This window comes from Muntiacus reevesi, chromosome 3 (genome assembly GCF_963930625.1).
Source record: "Muntiacus reevesi chromosome 3, mMunRee1.1, whole genome shotgun sequence".
Lineage (NCBI taxonomy): Eukaryota > Metazoa > Chordata > Mammalia > Artiodactyla > Cervidae > Muntiacus > Muntiacus reevesi.
This window is the reverse complement of record NC_089251.1, coordinates 112,474,456-112,480,455: the sequence shown is the minus strand read 5'-3', so window position 1 is coordinate 112,480,455 and position 6,000 is coordinate 112,474,456. Positions and strand designations below refer to the sequence as shown.

At 39.3% G+C, this 6,000-nt stretch overlaps 1 protein-coding gene across 3 annotated transcripts in view; it reads left to right on the top strand.

The window, feature by feature from the left end:
* The first annotated feature begins 509 nt into the window (after positions 1 to 509).
* EYA3 (EYA transcriptional coactivator and phosphatase 3) overlaps positions 510 to 6,000 on the top strand; it is an 87,901-nt gene continuing 82,410 nt past the window's right edge. For all 3 annotated transcript variants that reach the window (XM_065930185.1, XM_065930184.1, XM_065930183.1), the window contains exon 1: positions 510 to 632. The gene's annotated coding sequence lies outside the window, so the exon portion shown is untranslated. The remainder of the gene's footprint in view (positions 633 to 6,000) is intronic.

Below are 6,000 nucleotides of genomic sequence, written 5' to 3'. Positions count from 1 at the left end.
TGAAATTATTACATAAAATATTGTGCAAAAAAAAAAATAGAAATGAACTGTAACCTCAATACAATATTATGAATAAACTGATACTGGGAATAAAACCATGCCCCTTGGTCTAGCCTCCCAAGTGCCTTCCAGAACTTCGCAGCCATTCTTCCTTCACAATTTTTCTAAATCTACCAAATATATCCAATATTTCACGTTCGTTTTAGAGAGAGAGGGATTGCACGCATTTTAAAAAGATCTTCTTGAAACCTGAGTGCTGAGTATTTTTTTTAAGCGGGCAGCTTGTGCCTCAGCGGTACCTCGGCCTGGGCGTTGCATGAACCAGCCTATCCACGCACCAAGCACCACCTAGACACAGGGCGGGGCGTAACCGGGGGGCGGGGCTCCCAGGACGGCCGGGTGGGCGGAGTCTAGGCGCTTTCCCCGCCCCGCCCCCTGAGGCCTGACACATGCGCCCGAAAGCTTCTGGTGGAACGAGGTGTGGATTGTGTGATGACCCTGACCGCCGACTTCCGGTTCCTAGGGATGCGCATCCGGGTCACACTAACGCCGCCGTTTCCTCCAGCCGCTTGGTACTCCTGTGTGTTTGGACCAGTCCCCATGTCCAACTGTGGGGCCTCTGCAGCCTTTGGGTGAGTCTCCGCTGCCGACAGGGTTTGAGTGCAGCCGGTCGAGTAACAGCCTGTAGAGGGACGGTCAAGACTTGTGTCCCGGTCCCTGTGGGTGGGGATTCTCTTTGCCTGTCCCTTGTCCCTGCAGAGCCTCCTCAGCTCATTTCGTTCCTTTCTCCCACGCCGACCTCGCCTCTTTCACCTCAGTTTGAGCCTGTGTCGTCGCTGCTCACTTCTCGCCTCGCTGTTTTTCCTCCGCCTCATCCGCCTTTTAAAAACCTTGGTTTTCTTGCCTTTTGCTTCAGCGCTTCCCTAAGCCACTGCCTATCGGTTTTGCCCGTATTCACTTTCGCACCTCTCCTCGCCGACCTGTGGTCTCAGGATCTTGCTGTGTTTTCACCCCTCAGGACGGCCCGCCCCCTCGTTGTGCTCACCCTGCTCCAACTGCCCCTCTCTCAAAGGTCCTGGGTCTAGTTCCCCAACTTTCTTCACCCTTGACGCCTACCTCCTCTCGGGACGAGCAGGTGACATTTGTGTTTCGCCTGGGGTTCTCCCGCCTTTTCTTAGCTAGAGAAGGTCTTTGCCCAAGCCCCCATCTGGGCAGATTTACCCGGCCCGTGGGAAGTTTTCCTTAAGGCGCTAGGTCGGATTGAACTCTGGTCGCTTCCGTAGTTAGGAAACAACAAAGGCGTTCCCGGTTCTTCGCTGGAGCACAGTTTAGGGGGCTTCGCTAAAGCAGGCTAACAGGTGGCAAGCACGCGGAACTGCTGGGAGTGGGGCTTGTATAATCTTGTTAATTGACAGGTCGTCAGGACGTTCTGTCATTTTCGTGTTCTCTATCCCATGAGAATGGATACGTACAGCTGAGGCAAAAATGCGGATGTTTTGAGACGATCGGCTCTGTTTTCTGTACAAATTTATAGAACAGTTGCTGTGACGGAGGACAGAGTTTCTTGGGAGATTATTAGCCCCAGATTTATAAGTTTATTGCCAAAAATTTTAGTGTGCTGTTACTGAAAAATTTTCCTCTTGAGAGTTAATTATAGTAATTTCAGAGTACCTTTTCTTTTGTTGAACTCAGCGTGCATATATCTTTGTCTATTGTATATTGTCTCTTCATTTTTGCCGTATTGACAAGTTTTCTGTTTTTCTTGTTTCTTCATAAACCAGACATTATAGTATTTGATTACTTAGCATGTTCTTCTGTTTTTTCTTTACTGTTTTCACCTTCTTATTTACTAAACGGTTTCAGCCTTAGAACCATCTTTTTCTCATTTTTGAGGCTAAAGTTTCTTGTAGATTTCTTAAATGACTTTGTAGGCTCTTAGTCATCTCTGAATTGAAGGGATTGGTTTTAATAATAATTAGTGTTGTGTTTTCCAAAATTTGTTATCTGAGGTATGTTTTGAGAGAGTTGGATAATTTTATTTTTGTCTTTCCTATGTTTATGTTGTATGTCTCACACCTGATTGTAAATGTTTTTGTGTGATCAGTTTTTGTACTGATATAAATTGTGCTGTCAAATTTAGTGCTTCAGTAAACAGAATAAATACAACATTTAGCATCTGCTTTTTCTTTTGACTAATAAGTTGTAGAAAAGTGTCCCTCATTATAATATGAGACATATGCAAGCATAGCATAGACCTTGGCTTATTCCAAAATTGGGCTGATCCCTTAAGCTATTTTTAGCAAAAGACTTTGGAGCTTGGCCATATTAGTCCTAGAAGCCACAGAGAAGGACCCTTCTGGTTGGCTTGCAGGACTTTTTTTAAATACTGAGGAAACCTCTTTTGAAAGCTTCTTACTACTACCTCCTCCCCAGCACCTAACACTGGAAACTCTAGCTTCTGATCAGTCTGACCTCATCATTTCCCAGTCCTTAAAATCTAACCCCAATGAGTCTGGTTTGACATTCTGTGTTTCTTTATCTCCAGGTTGGTGGGCTCTTTTTTTTTTTTTGTACATACATATACCCATATTTGGATTGATGCAGGACTGTCTTTCAACCTTTTTCATTTCTGAACTTTTACATCTTCAGCATGTCTTAAGTTTAAAACCTGGTTACTATAGTTTACAGCTGGAGGGAACCATAGAGTTCAAACTTACCCTTCACTTTACAAAATAAGGAAATTAGGGTTTATTGGTGATGTTTTTTCCAAGGTCATTTTTCACAAAAGAAGTCCTCTTCATGCAACTAGAGAAATGGGTTTTAGTTCTATCAAAGCTGTAAGCTGGAGAGCACAATATTGTATTTAGTGGTTCATTTCAATAAAGTTATGTCATAGGAATAGAAGTTTTGGGATAAGAAATCTACGATGCGGAATTTAAAATTCAAAGTGAAACTCGCTCAGTTATCTCCAACTTTTTGCGACCCCCTGGACTATATAGTCCAGGGAATTTTCCAGGCCAGAATACTGGAGTAGGTAGCCTTTCCCTTCTCCAGGAGATCTTCCCAACACAGGGACCAAACCCAGGTCTCCCACATCTCAGGTGGATTCTTTACCAGCTGAGCCACAAAATTCAAGACTGAAGTCATTTTGCCTTCAAAGAGAGACTTCAGAAAGAAACTGTGTTGTGTGGAAGTAGAGGTTGAAAAGTCTTAGGGAGTCTCTTTCTCTCTTTTCTTCTAAAATCACTTTGGCTTATTATGATATAAATTCTGCATGAAAGCCCTTACATGAAACGAATATCCTGTGATCTCATTGGAGCAGTTGTGTTCATGGTCCTGTTCTTTGCACAGAATAGTGATAGACTTTCCATTTACTGAAAAGCCTGCACCTCTTAACCTGCCAAAGGAAAAAAATACCACTAGAGACAACTTAGTGTATGTGTTTTTAAAGTTGAGCAGAGGAGTCACTGTTGGTTTTCCATAAAAATTTCTGCTTTAGTTTGGTAGAGTCTTAGTTTGTAAGCCTGTTCGCTCAATTTAAGGTAACATTTCTGCATATTAGTTTTTTGCCTGCAGGGTTTTTCTGTTTTGATTTTGTTTGACTTTTTTGATTTTGATATTCTGTCATTTTACCTGCTACTGCACTTTGTTTTACATACTTTAACTTTTATCCTTGAATCCTAGGATATGTTTTAGGGAAAACAACAGTTTTAAAAATTTTTACAATGTCCTGGTGATTTGTACCTTGCAGTATGATGGTTCCTGTGATCTGCTTAAGCCACTCCATGACTTCAATCTTTTTGTTTTGCTTACAGACAAAAGGCTCATAGAGCATCTTTTTTGGTGATTGTCTAAAAGATTTTTGTGTTCTGCATATAATAGCAAAGTATTTTAACTTATGTGTGATTTAAATGGAGGAAGAATAAAAATAGTTCAACATAGAAATAGTTCAAAATGTATTTAAGGTTATTAGGAATAGCCTTTTTCTCCCCATATATTCGTTAAATTGGTTTATACCAAGGGACCAAATTGTTCTATTTATAGTAAAGTGAAAAAATAGGTGGACTTTCTGTCTGCTGATTAACTTAATACAGGTTTATGTTCTCGTACAGAATATATGGCTTAACCTATAAATTGTCTTTTTGATATGTTTTATTTGCAGAGAACATAGCAAACAGTGGAACAGCAGCAACATCATTATCTTGACATTTTTACTTGATCACATTAACCCAAGTTTTAGAGTATCTAATTATTAAATGTAGAAATAATAAGGATATTTTCTCTATTATTTATAATATATTAAAAAGATATTTGAATTATGGGCTTCATCAAGTTTATCTTTGCTGTTTTTCCCCTTTTAAATATGCGGTAGTGTTTTAAATCAGAAGAGGAATAGTAGTTAGTGCTGACCTGTTGTAAGTTAACAGATTGGCTCAAGGCAGTCCATGCTTAATATCTTAGAGATCTTGCTACAGATTGTGTTGTTGGATGCACTTTAACTTATTAGCTTGGTTAATATTGTACTAGGTAGATATGTCTTTATTCACCCTGGAAAATAGTAACAATCTTTGTAAGACATTCAGCAAAAACTTTTGATACCTACTGTGTAGTACAGTTATATCACATATATAGACAGTTCATGTGAAGTAGGTGACATACAAGGCTGACATTTACACTTAGATTCTGATTGTTGCTTTATTTGTATATATCTGAATTAAAATACAAGAGTAAACATAATTTATATCACCAGGGTGTAGGGGGGAAAATATTAAAATAAGCTTTAATCCATCGTAGGAAAGTGTCACTTCTTATTAGTGCAATGGCATATGATTTTTTTTTTAAGTATTTTTATTTATTTATTGGCTGTGCTGGGTCTTCATTGCTGTGAGGACTTTTCTTCAGTTGTGGTGAGCGGGGGCTACTCTCTAGTTGGGGTGCCTGAGCTTCTTATCGCAGTGGCTTTCCTTGTTGAGGAGCCCCGGCTCAAGGGCAAGTGGGCTTTAGTAGTTGGGGTTCCAAGGCTCTAAAGCACAGGCTCGGCAGCTGTGGTCCATGGGCTTAGTTGCTCTACGGCACGTGTTATCTTCCAGGACCTGGGATCGATCCGGTCTCCGCGTTGGCAGGCAGATTCTTTACCACTGAGCCACCAGGGAAGCCCCTGATTTTTTAAATCAGGGGTTTTATGATATTTGATTTCACTATTTAAGGTTCTTGCATTAATCTTTATTACAGCTTAATATAAAGTCATGTTTTTTATACATATAATTAAATAATTTTCATTTGGAAAACTTTCTCACAACTGAACTGTGAAAATCTGTAGTGTTAAAACAGTAATTTTTTTTTTTAAGCACATTTTATGTAGCACTTACTCTGTGCCAGGGATTACCAAGTAGTTTACTTATAATATTAACTCTTTTATCCTTACAACACTGTAAAGTAAGTACTATATTTATCTCCACTTACAAATGAGAAAACCAAGACACAGAAGTTACATAATTTGCCCAAAGTAACACAGCTAGTTGGCAGGAGAGCTGGATTTGAATTTAGATTTTGTAGCTCCAGAGTTCATAACCTTTTTGTACAGAGTTCTACTGGTTTAATGCGTTCTTCCTTCATAACAGTTAAAAAAATCCAATTTTTCTGAAACACAGAAGAATACTGCTTTTGGTTGGGAACTTTAAGGGTGATTTTACCTGGTCGTTTTATAAATGCTGGCTTAAGGTAAATTGCAGACCATTTACTACCTAGGTTTTTTAGATGACAAAAACCACAAATTAAAGCAAATCATATCCATATCCTTCTCTCTTAAAAAATTATCATATGGAAGTTAATTACTTTTGAGGTATTTGGAGAAAAGGGAGTTTAACAAAATGTATTCTCTATTACTAAAATGTTTACCTCTTGACATTAATTTTTTCACGTTCTCTGATCTGCAGAATATTAAATAAATTCATGTAATAGTCTTGAACTTTGAAATCTTACTGACCACAATATGAACTT